This window comes from Mugil cephalus, chromosome 10 (assembly GCF_022458985.1).
Source record: "Mugil cephalus isolate CIBA_MC_2020 chromosome 10, CIBA_Mcephalus_1.1, whole genome shotgun sequence".
Classification (NCBI taxonomy): Eukaryota; Metazoa; Chordata; class Actinopteri; order Mugiliformes; family Mugilidae; genus Mugil; species Mugil cephalus.
This window is the reverse complement of record NC_061779.1, coordinates 7,088,648-7,107,478: the sequence shown is the minus strand read 5'-3', so window position 1 is coordinate 7,107,478 and position 18,831 is coordinate 7,088,648. Positions and strand designations below refer to the sequence as shown.

The 18,831-nt window shown below is 41.9% G+C and overlaps 1 protein-coding gene across 1 annotated transcript in view; it reads left to right on the top strand.

Moving 5' to 3' along the window:
• Positions 1-7,389: 7,389 nt before the first annotated feature.
• The window catches only part of il34 (interleukin 34), a 33,564-nt gene continuing 22,122 nt past the window's right edge, over positions 7,390-18,831 (top strand). Inside the window, 2 exon segments of the mRNA XM_047596800.1 lie at positions 7,390-7,510; positions 9,434-9,560. The gene's annotated coding sequence lies outside the window, so the exon portion shown is untranslated.

Here is an 18,831-nt window from a genome sequence, read left to right as displayed (position 1 = left end):
TGACAAAAAAGAAATAAATAATTTAAAACAGGAATTGTTTTAACAGAATTTGTCCAGTGAGGTCATCATCAATCCAAAAATTAACACTAGGTTTCTGTGCCTGGATTCCAGTTGTTTCTTCCTATGCAGTGATCCATTTACTCTGTAAAAATATATATGCTTTTCAAATCTGTTTGTACAGTCAGTAACACATCAGCTATTTGCACTTTTTAAAATTAATTTTAAAATTTAGATGTCATTGAAGACCTTCGAGGGACGTGCAGCAGTCTTCTGATAACCCTCCAAGTCAACTTTACAGAAATGGAAAACATCATTATCTCAACCTTTCTGATGTCTTCTCCAACAGCTTGACAACATCCATCACCCCCGTCTTGCACCTTTCCAACGGCTGCAATACGAGAGGTGACTGTGGCCTGCGTTAATACCCCTGGCTTGGTCGCATCTCTGCACACGTTCAGGAGTTCACAGCTTACTTGTGCAATCCAGTGTAGCCTTGTCGAACTTCTCCAACATGCAGGGTTTTGTAATCATGGCAGCTGGAACTACCTGGTATCTCTTTTCAGATCGTCTGTTTCACAAAAACATACAGCAGCAATAGTAGTTTGAAATTCTGGTAGTGGTGTGTGAATGCACAACTAAATGGATATAAATAGAAGATAGTCGGACCAACTTTATTCAATTCAGTTCAAGAAGATGTCACAAGATCATCAGTGTTATTTACTTCTCATGTTGCGACTGATCAGTGGATTTCACAGTCATAATGTCATAACGTTGTGGCTGGGCGGAGGATTGCCAACCTTGCAGTTGCTGTTGTTGTGGTTACTGTGACTAGTTCACGAGCTTGTACTTAACACTGTGTCAAAGATACTGATGATGAGTCCTCCTCTACACTGGTAGAGCCTGTGGTTTGATTTGTGGCGGCTACAAAAGTGGAGCCAGTCAACACTGGGAGGGTGTCTGCTGCTCAGACCTTATGACGCTAATGCTCACCAGTGTTTTTTTTTGTTTGTTTGTCTTGTTGGTTTTGGTGATGATCATTATATTTCACATGTTGTCTCGCCTGTGGTTCTTTCTCGAGGATCATTTCTTCAGCTCGATATGATCAATGATGACGCTTGTGTTACAAACTGAATACGTGAGGTGTGTTTTATATAACTGGGCACTGAGGAGTGTCTAGTCAAAGAGGCGTGTCTCAGGTTTTATTATGGAAAATGTAGTTTGGTCCAGATGTTCCTCAACTTTATAGAAATACAAAACTAAGCTGCCTTTTAAGGATATTTAAAAGAGGAGTTTAGAAGCAAAATATGCTAATTAGACAAAATTACAAATTCGAGTCATTTTTAATTTCCATGTTTTGTTAGTTCATTTAAAATAATATAATTCGGTATAAAGAAATTCAATCCAATCCAACTTTACTGACATAAACTTATAGACATACTGTTTGAAAATGGGTCAGTGTCCTAACCTTTATTCTCGCAGACCCAGTGGAAAGGACTGTTCAAGTCTCAACTTCTTTAATAAAGAAATTGTTAAATTGTTAACTGGACTTGTAGAATTTCTTGAAGATGTTTCTCCACTCATCCGAGCAGCTTCTTCAGTTCTGAGTGACTAGTGAGGTTTAAATAGGAAAACTCTGTGGGTAAAACTTTGACCAGAAACTGGTGCCACTAGTTGCCATTAACAACTGGGTATTTACCTGTCTTCTCTGGCTAAGAGAAGGCAGAGGAGCCGGTGGTTTGAAAACAGGTGGTTTGAGAGAGGAATAAAGGATGCCATCTATGTCAAATTGGAGAAACCTCCTCTAAACAGAAGAGGGGGGCTGAGATTTAATCTCCCATCAATTTACAATAGAGTCTTGACTTTTGTCCCCAAGAAGTTTCAACACCATTGTGAGACTGTAGACTCCCACTGACAATGGCTTTGTTAAATCACCTTTCACAGGGTAAGTAGCCTAGGCACACAGTCCCTCTCCTTAACAACAGGTAAGTACCCAGCTGTTAATGGTCAAGCAAGTTTCCGATAGGTTCCACCCGCAGAGTTTTCTTTCCACCAGCCTCTCAGAACTGAACAAGATAGTCAGAGACTTCAACAAATTCTTCAAGTCCGGTTGCCTTTTTTAAAACGCCTTTTGGATTATCATGACTTGGATGACTGAGAACCTTCACAGACAACTGTGAGTACTGTTAAGACACCCAACTGGATTCACATGAACTCGAGCATACATGCCTGCGGTTTGGTACCATTGATTAATTAGCTTGTTTTGATGTTAAATTCAGAGATCTTATCTTATCTTAATATGTCCACTGTTTTAGTAAGTGTGGTGGACAGAACGCAACACCCGTACTAAATAACACAGCGATAAAATCACATAAAAAAAAAAAAAAAAAAATCCACTTTGTTCATATTGTTGTGGAAATATGAGGTTGGTGGAAATGACACAGATGACTCAGATGTTCAGTTTACTGATAAGGAGAAATAGTAACAGCTGTTCATGCATTCAGAGCCAGAATCATTCTGACCAGCCCCTCGTGCCAGGAGGAATATATAAATCTGTGGCGACAGTCAGTCTATTCAGCCAACTTTGTAGACCCTGTTTTGACTATGGAAGGAACACAAATATCTAGACCAAAGAGACATGTTTAACATACTATAATAATGAAGTTTTTCCTTCACACATATGATGCCTCCAGCAACCCCTGCGAAACTAGTAAAGGCTTAAGTGGTATGGAAGATGAGATAAGATGAGGTCAACTTTGCAGAGATGAATAATATCGTTATCTCAACCTCTTGTCCAACAGCCTTACAACATCTAACACTCCCGTCTTGCAACAGCTACAAGAGGAGAGATGGCCATGGCCTACGTTGATACCCCTGGTCTGGTCTGAACTTTTCCAACATGCAGGGTTTTGTAACCATGGCAGCTGCACTGCAACCATGTGTGGATAATAGATCTGTAATCCTTTGTCTTTGCATTTTGTTAGATTTATCTTAGTTTTGGTTGGTTGTTGTCAATCACTTTAAGGTGCGTTTGAATCATTAAATTTCGAATAGTTGAAGCTATGTGCACTGTACATTGCACTGCAGAGCACACTGAAGATGGTTTTGAGCTTTTGAAACATGACATGTGTCCAGTAGTCAACAGAAACATGTGACACAGTGCTCCCCAGGCAATGAATCCGCCACCACACCAACTGTGACGTCTGACGTCGAAGTGCTGTCTGCCGGCAGGTTTATCTTCACATCGATACATGCCTTTAGAAATGTCACTTATTTCCTCAAGCGTGTTCTCACTCCTACCACTTGCCACATGTATTTAAAACTTATACTGTCACAAGCTTTTGCCACAAAATGTGCCTCTTTATTTTCTAAAAGAATGCACTTGTCTCTTGTCACAATTCGAAAGCTCTCCTTTGAGCCGAGTCACCAACAATATAAATAAAAGGCAGACACTGTGACTGTGTTTAGACATAATTACAGTGAAATATATGCACTGGACACCATTCAGGGCGGTTTCAAAGAGTCATCTGACGACTTTGAGAGTCTTATGATAACAAGGACAACAAACAATGTGTCCTGTATTGAGATGGATCTGTCGATGTCGGAACATCACAGTGTTTTCCTTTATTTGTATATTTACGTGACTTTACAAACCAAATTATATTTATGAGTTTTCTGTTGACTTGGTTACTAATGTGAGAGTGTGTTGTGATTTCATCCAGTAAATCCAACTCATGAAAGCAAGTGTATATTTACTTGTGCTGTAGAGGAGCTTTATCGACAAAAAGTCGACAAACAAAAAGTCTTTGTTCCAAACCAGAGGTTTTAAGATATAAGAGGCACAGAATTGTATTTAGGTGCTAGTTCAGTTCAGTATTCATACAGTGGATGGAGGTGGTTTCTTCTCAAAGAAACTGGAGGGTTTACAGGGTGTCACCTGCAGCTCCTCATCACTGTGGCTTCTACTTCTTATTCCATTACGATGTTTCAAACTGATCCAAAAATATTCGTCTTGACTATTTTTGATCTGTTTTGGCTGTTTAAGTTAATAAAATTGTGCTCCATTAACATGTCAAATGAGATGAGATTAATACCAATGGCAGCTGAAGGCCTGGTCACGTGTTGGAGCTGGTAGTCAAACTGTGAGGTATATTTTCCCTTTTTTAATTTACTTTTTAACGTGGTCAACACTAAAATAAAACTTGCAGTCGCCAAGTTTTCAATGTAGTAATTTAGTTAGATAAAATTTAAAACAACAGTATATTTCTAACACACATGGGGCATCTGGGTAAGACTATTGTGGGATAATGAAGTACTTTAATGTTTTTTTAATCACTATTGTTCATGTATTAGTCTCAGTAGCTTCTTATTCTACATTTTTTTCTTTTGAGAACATCAACATAAACAGACCAGCTAGCTTGGCTCAGATGGAAGGTGAAAGCAAATCTGGTTCCTACCAGCTGTTTATTTCATAAACTAACATGTTATATCTTGTTGGTCTCTTTGATGAAACCAACCGAGGAGATTTCTGCAAGATATGTAAACCACATAGCACAATGTGTTACTTTCAATTTTAACATTGTAAACTTCAGAGGTGCCATAAGTTTCTTTTATCTTAATCTTGTTTGAGCTAAGCTAAACTACTCTATGCTACACTATGATATGCTATGCTGTGCTATGCTATGCTATGCTACGCTACACTACACTACACTACGCTACGCTACGCAGCCACTGGTTGTGCTTCATAAAGAGCGGTTGACTTTATATTAAGCTAGACACACCCTCTGTGATTGGTAATTCATATTCCTGACAAGTGTTTTTGAAGCTCAGTGTGTTGGCTCTGGTCTTTTGCCTTTTTACCAGTGACTCCACCTAGAGTGGAATGTGGGTAGAGCTGAGGTAGGCAGGTGGCCATGCCTGTAATCATGCATAAGTTCAAGCCTTGTTAAAATTTAAACGACTGTGTTATATAAAAATTCACCCCCTGTAAAATTATCATGAGTGGGGAAATTAGCTACAGTGTGCTGGACCAAGCTGTACGCATGTTTATTTCTGCTGTTAAGTAAAGGGCATTAGGACATGTGGGAGTTGTGACACTTTTGTCTCAGCTGACAATTTAACTTGTCATAACAGGAAAGGCAAAAGCAAAAGCAAAAGCACGTATCAATGAGTTTGAGTGGGAGGACAGTGATGGAAAATGTTGTGTGAAGTTGTGCAGCTCTTTCAAAGTTCAAAGTTTCACCCACAACTTCTCATCGTTCTGCGGCATTGATTGGTGGATGAGCCACTGTGTTCAGCTGTTTGTGAGTAAATGAAACTTTTGGACCTGACGTTCGTGTGGATGTTACCTAGATGTTACATAGACATGATGTTATACAGACACTCTGATCCAAAATATTTAATGGTGTTTTGCAACAGTAGAATTAAAAATTAAGCATGGGTGCACATACACAGTGTTAACATAAAACGGGTTCATGAAATTAAATTCCTAACATGTTCGTATTAAACTATCAAAAAGCATTTTTGTCATATCCAAAGCAAAACAGTTTCTGAATTAAAGGTCTCTATTGTGTAGAAATTTGGGGTAACACTTACATCAGTTCTTTATGCTACAGAAAAGAGCCATCAGAGCAATTCACAACATCAATCCCCACTTTTCCCCATCTTCTGCTGCCCCCACGACCCCGATCCAGGTCACGGGGGCAGCAGCTTCAGGAGGGAGGTCCAGATGGCCCTCTCCCCTCCACTTCCACTAGCTCCTCCGGAAGAATCCCCAGGTGCTTCCAGGTCAGATGAGAGACGTAATCCCTCCATCATGTCCTGGGGTGACCCAGAGGCCTCCTACCGGTGGGACATGCTTAGAACACCTCTAAAGGGAAGCGTCCAGCCACCTCAACTGACTCCTCTCAACGTGGAGGAGCAGCGGTTCTACTCTGAACTCCTCCTGAGTGTCCATAGATCAACTGGTAAATGAGAGCTTGCCTTTCTGTTTAGCTCTCTCCCACTCTATTCTACCTGCACTCGTGAACAAGATCCCGAGGTACTTGAACTCCTCCACTTGAGGTAGGACTTTTCCATTGCCTCAGACGTGGAGGTGCTGATCTTCATTCTAGCTACTTCACACTCGGCCGCCCTGCCAGCAAGAGCTGGAGGTCACAGTTCGATGAAGCTAAGAGGACCACATGATCTGTAAAAAGCAGGGACAAGATCCTCCGATCACCGAATTCAACACCCTCCACCATCCGGCTGAGGAGTGTGATCCCCCTATAGTTGGAACACATCCTCTTGTCCCCTTTCTTAAAGATGGGAACCACTCCAGAGGCACTACCCCTGATGTCCATGCAGAGGTGTGTCACTCAAGACAGCCCTACAAACTCCAGAACCTTGAGATACCCAGGGGCGGATCTCATCCTCTCCTTGGGCTCCACCGCTGGGTAGTTGCTTCACCACCTCAGCGACTTCTGCCCCAGAGACTGGACAACCCAACCCCAGGCTCTCCAGCTCTGTTTCCCCTAAGGAATACATATTGGTGGGATTGAGGGGCTCCTCAAAGTATTCCTTTCACTGCCAGACAATAGCCCCAGGTGACGTCAGCAGCTCCCCGCCCCCCACCGAAAATAGTGTGGGCAAGTTTCTGCCCCTGAGGCGCTGGACGGTTTGCCAGAACCTCTTTGGAGCCAACCGATAGTCTTCTTCCACAGCCTCACCAAACTTCTACCATGCTTGAGTTTTGGCCTCAGCAAGCCATCCAGTACTGGTCAACTGCTTTCGGAGACCAATCAACTAACCATGCCCTGTAGGCCTCCTTCTTCAGCCTGACAGCTCCCTTCCCCTCTGGTGTCCACTAGCAGGTTTGGGGGTTACCACCATGGCCAGCACCAGCGACCTTGCAGCCGCAACTCACAACAGCCACCTCGACAATGGTGGAGTGGAACATGGCCCATTCAGACTCAATGTCCCCCACCACTCCCGGGACACGGTTGAAGCTCTGTTGGAGGTGGGGGTTAAAGACCATCTTGACAGGTCCCAGCAGACTGTCACTATTTGTTTGGGCCTACCAGGTCTGCACAGCATCTTCCCCTGCCATCTGATCCAACTCACCACCAGGTGGTGATCAGTTGACAGCTCCTCTCTTCACCCGAGTGTCCAGAACATACGGTTGCAGGTCAGATTATACAACTACAAAGTCTTCCCATATATCATGTTTATAAGCTCCCCATAGGCTTCATTCCTATTATTCCTTTATTTCGCTCTTTTGCAGCTCTCTTCTGTCTCTCCTTATTTCTCTTCTACTGCTTCTCCCCCTTGTTTTCTTTCTCACAGTGGTGCAGTGCGCAGACCTGACATCTCGTAGCAAGTTGTAGATTTATGTGTGGGTCTTCTCCCTGTGATCCTGCCCTGTGATAGACTGCTGACCTGTCTAGGGTGTACCCTCCCTCTTGCCCATTAACAGCTGGAATTTCTTCCCGGGTTCCCGCCCGTGACCACAGCCAGATGGGTCCCTACATATGAGGTTGGTTGTTGTCATGGTTTCTTCTTGTTAAAAAGTTGTTGTTTTTTTTTGTTATTGTTTGCTCTGGGGGTGTTCAGGCTCTGGTTTATGCAAGATGAACGAGCAATGGTCACATTCAACAGAGGTCTGAGCAATGAAATAAAAGAATAATATTTTATTTTATTTTTTAAAAAACTTCAACACAACACCTTTATTTGACCTGGAAATGCCTGTTTAATTCTTCTCTTCTTTTCCTGCCCTTCTTTCTGTTCCATCCACTCTATCTTGTTTCTTCTTGTAGCTTAATTTGCAATGGTAATTGTCATGATTGCGTTTTGAATATTTCCTGTGGACATGTTCTTTGTTTTCCCCATTTTATTTTGTTATTTTATTACTTCCTGTGTTCCTTGTTGTATTGGTTTCTCCCTGTTTACTCCACCTTCATTAGTTTCACCTGTGTCTCCTCACCCCTCTTCCAGTGCATGTGTATATATATATTCCTGCCATTCCCTTTGTTCACTGTTGCATCGTCTGTAGTCTTGCCATTATCCTGCTGTGCTGCCCTGTTTGTCTTGGACTTGTGCTTGGACTTTGTGCTTCTTAGTTTTTGTCTTGGTTTCGTTTCTTATCTGATTTTGAATTTTTTTTTTTTTTGTAAGTTTTCATTAAATACATTTTTTCCCCAACTTCTGCCTTGTCACAGTGTATTGCATTTAGATCCCATCTCACCGGAAATCACAACCACTATTGACCAAGCAGACACTTTTTTTTAGATGAGGCCAAGCAAAGAATCCAAATAGTCTTGCGTTTTTTAAACTCTATGTTGGGCTTGGGAGGAAGGAACGCGTTTAGTCATGAGGACTCCAACAGGGAGGCAGCCTCCCATCGACAGTAATGTTATAGGTAATGAAGCATGTATATATTTAAAATTGTAAATACTTTCTTTCTTCAATCCGAAAATGTTTGATGAATGATGGACATTGCCTCTTTGGAGAGAATAAAAGCTGATAAAACCTCAGGTGTGAGCACACGATGTGGAGCTTTCGTGTTCTTCCACACTTTAATTTTGTAAGCTCTTTTTTTTTTCTCTGAAAACCATCAGTCTACTGATGTCTGCTGACACTGTGTACTTACTTTTGTTGTTAAAAAGTGTCTTGTCAACGGTATTGTAATGTCCCATACCATTTCCTTTCTTGAAAAGCAATCCATTGAGTCATTTCAGTCTGGCTAAAAGCTCTGAAGAAACTGAAATGGATCGGGGAAAAAAAGAATCTGTGGGTTTTCCCAACTGAGCTCAGCAGCCAGTCTGCAGGGACGCATGCGGTTGTGGTGGAGGTTTGGCTCAGAGTTATTTGGTGTGATCTGGTGGGTACCGTTTAATCCAAAATTTCCCCCCCTGTCATGCAACTCGGGCAGCCACTCTACCACCATCTGGTGCAAAGAGAGATAATTACCTAATTTCCCTTTGGGGAAGAAAAAAGTAATCTATCTGTCCATCTATCAAGACAGATTCAATATAATCAAAAAGCAAATCTAATTTCCAAAACAGCCCTTTGACTAAAAGCAGAAAAATTATTCTTTCACCATGTCTTATCTAATTGAAATGCAAACCTCAACAGAGTCATAGCGTTATAATGCAGGGTGAATAATGACTTGAATTTAAAATTTAATAACTATTAAAATTCAACATTGTTCTCTCATAGCCCAGATACCGGCTTGTGCCTTCACAGGCATGGAAATTTGATTTGTATAAAAACGCATTTCCTTTTATAAAAGCTATTTAGGAAAACGGATCATGTCTTATGTCATAAATCTGAGCTCAACAGCTGTTTGCTCCCCACATTAGTGAAGGCCCAGCCATATGGTTCTCATGTCTTTGATCAGTAAACCGTAAGAGACGCCTATTGATTGACCCACAACTATCTTGTTCACTTCACTTCACAGCCAGCGTGCGCCGAGTTCCCAGCTTGTCGTCGCAGCAATTTGTCTTCCTGGTGGGACTTTGGGTCGTGGAGCGCAGAGGACGAGCTAAACGGGGCTGAAATTATGAATGGAGGAGGCAATAGCAGAGGTGAATGACAACTTCCGCAGACCGGAGGGCTCACCGCAACAGTCCAGGTATCATGTGTTCCCTTGTCCGCGTTTTAGCTCCGGGTCAAGCCGCCCGCAGCGCAGCAGGAGCGATTCCGGTTAAACGTCAACTTTTCAAAGTAGATTTCCACAAGTGAGACGTGATGCAGCAAGTTGAAGCCATGTGGGAGGTGGCGCATCTGCGTTACATTATGTGGAAACGAAGCTACTCAGAATCCGGTGATGAATGACTCTGCACATTCTAAGCCGATGGAGGTTAAGGGTGATGCGGACTAGAAAAGAGAAGCGTACAAGTTGTAAGCTGTTCGTCTGACCCATGGTTGTACGTCTTAGACCATATAGTTAAGAGTGTGTCATGACAGGTTTTTTAGTGTCATCTTCTGGGGGGAAAACCCCCCGACAAAATTCAGTTTAGCAGCTCTCTGGTTCAGCACCAGTGAATCCAGAGGCTATAGCAGCACAAGAATAAAAACTAAAGCAGCAATGCACATGGAAATCTACAATATATACAGAAGGTAAAATAAGTATTGAACACATCACATTTTTTCATAGTAAACATATTTCTAAAGGTGCTATTGACCAAACAAAAACAAGTAAGTTCAGAAATTAAGTTATGTGTAATAATGTGAAATGAAACAGGGAAAAAGTATTGAACACATGCAGAATGGGAGGTGGAAAAATGCTTTCTGACAGATTTCTGACAGAGGAGTGAAAAGAATTATCAGAAGAGTTGTCCAAGAGCCAATGACTTGTGGAGAGTTTCAGAAAGACCTGGAATTAGCAGGTACAATTGTTTCAATAAGCAATGCACTCAATGGCCATGGCCTGTATGCACGCTCACCATGCAAGACTCAATTTCTGAAGAAGAAGCATGTTGAAGCTCGTTTAAAGTTTGGACAACATTTGGACAAGCCTGTAAAACACTGGGAGAACATAGTCTGGTCAGATTAGAGCAAAATTGAGCTGTTTGGATGCCATAACACACACCATGTTTGGAGGACAAAATGCACTGCACATCACCCCCAAAACACCAGTGAAGTTTGTTGGTGGGAACGTCATGGTGTGGTGCTGTTTTTCTGCATATGGTCCTGGCAAACTCCATACAATTGAAGCAAGATGAATTGAAAAATGCACCGAGATATTCTCGAGAAAAATCTGCTGCCATCTACCAGAATGATGAAGATGAAACGAGGGTGGACATTTCAGCAAGACAATGATCCCAAACACAGAACCAAGGAAACTCTCAACTGGCTTCAGAGAAAGAAAATAAAGCTGCTAGAACGGCCCAGCCAATCACCTGACTTGAATCCAATTTGAAAATCTATGGAAAGACACATGGCACACACATGAAAGTAATTAATGACAGTAGTGAATTAAAGTGATGTTAATATAGAAGAGTAAACTGGTAGTATTGCAAAACAATAATACAACTGTGTCACAGGATTAAAACATAAAAATGTACAAAAGTGCAAATTTGTCAACAGAGTGCTACGGAATAGGTATGAGGGTTATTTCACTACAGTCTATGGGTGAGAGGGATTTGAGGGTAGAAGCTGTTTTTCAAACTATTGGTTCTAGATTTGATCCGTCTGTATCTTTTTCTAGAAGGCAGTGGAGAGAACGGTCTGTAATACTTTGTCAGCGTGGTCCCTGAAATTGTGCCTGGTTTTCTTCTGGAGTCAATGTCTCTGAGGAATATACCACAGCTTTAATTTTAAAACAAATGCCTGTAATTTATTTATTGATAAGCAATTTTATAGCCTTGGAAGCTGTTAAGAAATGGACTCCACATCTTTCATTTTACGAGGTGGTCCAAGCCCTTTGTATTTGTCCGCCTATGATTTAGTCTCTAGCTGCGTATGAAAGGAAGCGCGGGGTTAGGGGTGGGGCTGGGATGGAGGGGTGCCTTCAGAACGCAGAAGTGCACCGCTTTTATTTTGAAAGCGGGCTGCATCGGTGTGTGCGTCTTGAAATTGACTGGAGCGAGCTGCAGGCCAGCCTGTTGCGCACTTGGCGGTACACACAGTCGGCTCAGTGGAGAGGCTCAGAGCGAGAAGCCTAATGGACTTCCATTGATTACTTTTATCGAAAGATATGTGACTGGATCCCGCGTCGCTCAGATTTTCAGGTTTTCTAATTTAATCGAGGGCTCCTCTCTGCAGCCACATCCCGAGCAGTCACGGACCTGACGCATCCCGGGAGGAGCACGGGGCACAGGGACAAACGAGGTGCGTACTCGTATGTCTGTCTTTGCGAGGACCAATTTGGAGCTTTTAACCGTGGAAATGAGAATGTTTGGGAAACGTGAGAACGATTTGGACGCTCCTCGCTTCCTGCCAAACCTTCAAATGGCTCTTTCAGTACTAATTTGGTGTTATGCTTTAAGTATTTTTTTTTTTTTTTTTTTTTTTTTTTTTTGTAAAGGCTGGGATTAAACACTCATTTGTGATGACTGAAGTTGGATTAGATCAATGACAGCTCTTAACAAAGCATTTTTGAAATGTATTTTTTATCTTATTTGTTAAGCTTTCCCATATTTACGACACAGGTGCGCTCCTTTGTGTGCGCGTCATCCAGCGTGCGCTTGTGCGTGCAGCTGTCCTCCCGATACTTTCACTTTCGTCAGGTGTAGGAAAGCCACGGGCATGCTTGTCTGTCTTTTCGGTAAACCAGACACAGTAGGCTGCTCAGTCCGCGTGCGGTTATGCAACGAGTCTCGACACTGTGAAATCTGCGGCAGCCGTTATCGACGGTAGGTGACGTTTATTGATCACAGAGGGGGACTTGAGTCGTGGCAGCAGGAGCGCAGCTATGGCGCATAAACATCCGTATTAGAGAATTTCAACACCGCCAGTGTTCGGGTTCAGGTTACACAATGAAGTAGTGGTCAGAGGAGAAGTGAGCGAGGGAGCCGAGATACAATCTGAGAAGCTCCGATGCGGGTACGTTTGCGCAAAGCAGAAGGAACCGCGGCAAAGTGTGCTCACATCTGAAGTTTTATCACCTTTTGCTCAGCATAGAATGGACAGTTAGTCAGTTTTTCATCCGACCCCAACTTCAGTTTCTGATGCAACTGAATGAGCATGTGGTTTGTGATTTTGCTTCTCAAGAACAGGCCTCAGTGTACTGGAACCATTACTTGTTTGGCTGGCAGGCTCTCTGCTGCAGCTTTTGCATCCTCCCCGCTGCCAGTCTATCAGCTGTTGATGTAGGCTTTGTGCCACCTGAAATTTCATGTATGTGTAATGTGTTTTTGTCCTTGCCTCTGGAGAGAACGTGGACTTTTGAAAAAAAAATAAATAAAAAAATGTTGGACAGAGAGCAGGCAATATAAGAGGAGGAGAGACAGAGAGAGGAAAATAAGAAGAAAGCAGGGGTGAGTCAGCCTCAAGCAATGTGTGTGTTTGTGTGTGTGTGTGTGAGTGTGTGAGTGTGTGAGTGAGTAACTGAGCAAGTGTGTGAGGACATCCATTCTGAGGTTCAGACCTCCAGGGATAATTTCCTTGTCATGTGCGTGGGCATTTTCTGTCGTCATCACTGGCTTCAGAACGAGGATGACATTGGACATGCATTGCCGTTGGACAAGGTCGAGCTTAGTGCGAATGGATACGGAAGGAATGCAGGCTGTTGGGGGTGTCTGACACATAGAAGGTCATCAGTCTCACGCTATTACACATGTAAAGCTCATCTGATGTTTCTCTCTCTCTCTCTGTTTGACCATCTGACTGTTTGTTGCGCACGGTCGTAAAGAGTGTCTTCCAAGGAGTGTCATTTTATGCTTGTACTCTGGAGGCAGCTCAGAGATGCAACTTTAAAGCTTGCCCATGTAGGGTGTTAAAAAGTCAATCTGCACTGCGTGAGAGCAGCTGGCATGTGACCTGAGCAACTTGTTTCATTTTTATATACTTATTATTTAACATATTATTGAAGTTTGCCAAAGTTCTCCATTCATTTATTCATTTGCTTTCACTTGGTTCTTGTGTACATGTCTCCCAGCCAATATTTAACGGTCACGTCTGTCAAGATGAATCATTTTTACACTGAGTTGCTAAGCTTGTTGGAGTGACGTCGAGGCCATGACCCTCCCTTTGATCATGTGACTCTTTTAATGTCCCCATGGGCCCAGAACAGGTCAGGTTAAACTTATAGGTCGGTGAAAGTGCCAAACTTCCATTAGTGCTGATTGTTGGTCGCAAATAAGTTTTATAGACTCCTTTACTTGTAAAGTTAAATGGAAAAGCAAAGTAACAGAAATTTCCATTTTATGGGGCTACCGAACAACCTCTTTTCCCCAGTTTCTTTTTCACTGGAGTGAAATTCAAGAGTATGTTGGCGCCCTTAGGAAAAATTTGCAGTAAACAGTTCAACTAAATTTACAGAAAAATGTTCGCAGTTAGTAAATGCTTATGCTGTAACTACCAGGTTATTCGTGTTCTTTCAGCCCCGTATAGTTAAGCTAACATATCGACTGGTGGCACTATCTTGACTCCTGCTGGCCATGCACGAACTAGACTCAGTCACAGACATAATTAACCAATGTTAGACATCGAAGAGAAACCAAATAATGCAGTGGTTCAGGACAGCATTTAATTAACACATATCTCCACCATAGTTAAGGCTGGGGTAGCAGTATTATTATAATAAATCATCATGATGATTCACTTCACTTATTGCTGTCTTGCTTTCGTTTTCTTCTGTCTTTATTTTTCTTTCTTCACTACCAGAAGGGTAGCTTCTTTTCATGTTTTATTTGGCGCTGTTGTACTACTTTAAAGAGTCGTGCACACAACTCTGTGTGCAGAACTGTGTCGGGGGGGTCGCAAATCAAATCAAATCAAAACAAGCCTTATTGTCATTTTGACATACATGCAACTGTAATGCAGACAGAACTAACGGTGTTTCTCTCTGAGATCCGTGCAGACTAAGTTAAATATGCTAGACGAGTAAATAAACGTAGTTAAAATATCAGAAGACTTTGTTGAAATAAGTAAACACCCTTCTCAGATAAGATCTGCTCAGCAGTTCGATAGCAGTCTGTTGGTTCTAATTTTAATGCTCCACTACTGTTTGCGTTTGCTGAGAGAGCCAGAGTGGTCGCTGATGATATTTGATGCCTTGCTTTTACACCAGCTCTCAGACATGAGGGAGGGAGACTGTTTTCACTCTGTCCACTCCCCTCATTACCCTCCTCTGCAGGGACTTCTTCTCTGTAGTGTCTACAGTCTCTTTGTCAAGTTTGTAAGGCTTTTTGGGGGCACCCTACAGGCCTAGGGTCCCCTAAGCAGCTACATGCTTTGGCAGCCTTACAACCTCCATTTCAGCTTTTATTTTTGGTGCTAATTTACAAGCAGCACACTTTATTTAGATCCTCCACACTGTTCTGTTAAATTCTTCCGCTCCGTGAAACCAGCAGTAGGGTTTAGTCATTTGTTAATAGTTGCACATGCAACGCACTGGAAGCCTGCCATGGCGGCTTGACCGCTGGTGCAGCAAGGAAGTGATTGAGCCACAGCTAATGTGAAGAAGTGGAGAAAGATAGAGAGATAGCAAGGACGGTAAAGATACAAAAAGATGAATCATCAGCTGAGTGTACTTTAATTTAAATAGTCGCTTGCCTTGATAATTGTGGCGCAGAAAAGTAAAAACTTGCGTAAATGAGTAGAGTAGCACCTATGTGTTTCCCACCTAAACTTCACATGCATTCCTGAGCTTTACTGGAGGACATTTTCTTGACATGACACAGAAATGAAGGTGTCCTGCTCTGAATCAGGAAACGGGGCCTCAGCTTCATCTCAGATGTCCCTAAAGGTCTGCACAAAAACATGACTGGGCAAAGCTTAGAGGCAGCTCTTTGATATAAACATGATGCGATATCCAAAACATGTCAAAGATAGGCAGTAACAATTGAGTTTTGATAAGGATGTGCCGGCACAGGACTCCTCTGAACTGCAAATAGACCATAAAGCAGCAATGCAGCTGAATGTGTGTCTGACTTGTAAATATCTGAGCAGATGTCAGTACTAACTTTGTCAGAGGTCAAGGTTGGTAGGTGAAGCACAGGTCCTTCTGATCCCAATACAGTGTCAACCAGATGCACGTGCTTTTAACAGCAAAGGTGGGATGCTGGGAACGCAAAATATTACAGCTTGGATGCACAGATTTCTAAATGTATAGAAGTAAAAATTATTAAATCGGTACAGTTTCATTTAAAGTTTTGAATTATTGCCATTAGTTTATTGAATTGGTACAATGCACATTAATCAGTATTGATGCATTAGTCATCAGTGTGAATGTGACTTAGCACAAATGCTAAGGTTATGACAAAACATTTGACCCACAATTATAAAAAAAACACATTAATGGCCCAAGAAGGCTATCTGAGTACATGTCTGATTTATTTTTAACCAGTTTTTGAGATTTTTTGTTTAAAAAAGTAAGTGATTGTTGCAGTTACGAATGTGTGGTGGTAACTTGTTCCAGGAATATGTTTCCCTCACAGATAAGACCATTTTAGGGAATTTAGTTCTACGCCTCAGCACGTCACAGTCACCTTTAGTCAGAACTCGTTGTTTGTCCTTCAGTGTTTTTTCTCTGTCTCTAAAATGAGACAGACACGCAGTAAAATCAGCATACCCAAATTAACACTGTATGAGTTGATCTTAATACTTTAAAGTGTCTATATGGGTCCACACCTCAGGGTTAATTTAACACTTTTTTCGAGTGTTGGTACCTTTACACTTAGTTAAATGTGTTAAATTTAACACACTGCCTAACACCTACAAGTGTTTTTTTTTTTTTAACACTTTTATGTAGTGTTAGCAATTAACTCTCTCAGAGGACTATTTCTTAACTACACAAGTGTTACCCCCATAACACTTAAAAGGTGTCAACACTTGAGGTGTTCAGGATCAGAATTTAGAGTAAGAAGATTGGTTTTAACAACAACTATTTATCGACTGAGAGTTAATTATAATGGATTAACTCCACCCAGAGTATAATTAACTCTACTAGTGTATGTTCACACCAAGAATTCAACTCTTCTCAATTTGCTGTGCACACATAAAAACTCGACAACTGTCTAGATCGAGAATATTATACAGTGCTTCCTCATTTTTGGGGTTGGTAATGTTACCTCGTTCACGTTCTTCGTCTTCATGGCACGTTCCTTGTTTTTTTGCTCCATGTCAGGATTCTTTTCTTTTTCTTCTTTACCTGCTTGTCTGCAACGCTTTCTGTTGGATTTTTGTTTGTTTTCATTAAATACTTTTTGTTTGAAACCCGGGCTCATCTTTAGTCCTGCACTTGGGTCCTCACCTCAGCACCCACCCTACTTGACACTCCTATACCCCACAGAGTGAATTTTAATCCCTTGCATGTGTGTTATCTTCAGATGAAAGGTTTAATTTATCTGTTGTAGGGGCCTTTCGGTCCTATGGGTTGAGGGGAGGGGCCTCTGTAGATCATCCCACAGATAATCTGTTTGGAATTTCGTGAACTTGGAGGCCAGGTCAACACCTTCTGCCGTTTTTTCATCTCTTATTTTTTATTATTTTTTTTATTTTTAGTTGTTCCTAAACCGTTTCTGTGTCTGTGTCAGGCTGCATCCTCTTGGGGATGGCTGCTGACATCAAGGAGTATCATTGAGTTGTCACAAGATGGTCAGTGTTCTTTACTTCTCCTGACAGTGGTTTTAATGTTGTGGCTGATCAGTGTGTAAAAAAAGGTCTTGCAGCCTGCCCCATAATTACAGCTATTTAGTTCTTAATTGAACCAGATGCCGACGGCAGCAACATGACTAGTGGGTAATTTCATTCAGTGGCAGATTTATCTCACTGCATGGATTCAGGATTTGCAGTTACTGGTATTATTAGTCGTAGAGTAACAGTCAGAGGCAACGTGGGGTATAGATGGTGTATATCAAGCACTGTACTGGTTTCGTATGGTTGAAAAAGGGTGTGTGCGTTTTTCTTCTTTTTTTTCAATTGTATTTATGCATGCACCTGTCTGTTCCTCTAATTAGTTTCACTGAATTTCTGAATCCAGAGTGCTGATTTCTGAACAAATAAATGAAAAAAATGGCAAAAGACTGCATCACAGACAGAATTTGGTGTCACGCAGACGATAAAACTATTGATCCACAAATCAGTCTGTGAGTAATCGAATTTACAGAATATACATTGACTAGCCATAACAGTATGAGCACCTTCCTAATATTGTGTAGGTCTCCCTTGTGACTCATCAGGGAATGGACATGGGCCTTCTGGATCCTGGATGTCTAAGATATGATGACCTAGTGCCTTCGATGGATGACTGAACATGTAAATAAACCCAACAGCCTGTGCTCTGACTTGATAAGAGTTTATCTAAAAAGGCAAACATGGGTTCTTTAGGTGTGTTGTGCTGGCATCTAGGCCAGAGCCATATAGTAGATAGAGTCTAGCCAATGCAATCATTGTAGGAAAGATTCTACTGTGTAACCCGTGGGGCGGATGTTGTTGCTTATTTTCACCATTAACGGGTTATAAATGTCATGTTCGTTGGACACTGGACAACTGTGCATGCGATAAGAGGGCGATTGTTCAACAACGAATGAGCAGCTCACAGACAGACTGTGTGCCAATGCTAACACGTGATGAAATCAAAATAAAGCGAAGTGCCCGAAGTTCTCGTAACGTTTGTAACAGTGCCCGGGGGTAGAGGAGAGCCACCTGAAACTAGTGAGTTTTTGCTCTGCGTTGGAGCCATCCGCGTGCGTAAAGGCGCACGAGCTATTCCGCTAAAGCTAAATCTATGCAACCCCGGATCAGTTTGTTGCGCTTGGCGCTCAGAGGTATTTGCAACGATACTTTTAAGGGGCATTAAATCGTGTGCACACACAATGGGCGGACAGCAGATCTAGAGTTGAGTGCAAACTGTTGATCGATTTTTTTTTATCTTGGGGATGCACAGCGGTAGCCGTAGCTGCCGTTCTTTGTGTGAGAACTGCTGATAAATCCAGCAGCGTGAGCTGCGGTGCTGAAACACAAAGCGAACTTTTAAGATAATCGCGGAGGTCCTTGGAAATAATGCTGCAAAGAAGAGAAAGAAAAAGATATTCCACGTTAAAAAATAAAGAATGGGGGAAAAGTACAGCTTTTGGAGTGTGAGATGAAGCAAAATTGTACATACACAATGCGTGCGTAATTATCCACTCTACAACGCCTCCCTGTGAGGAACCAACTGAATTATTATTATTATTATTATATGTCATA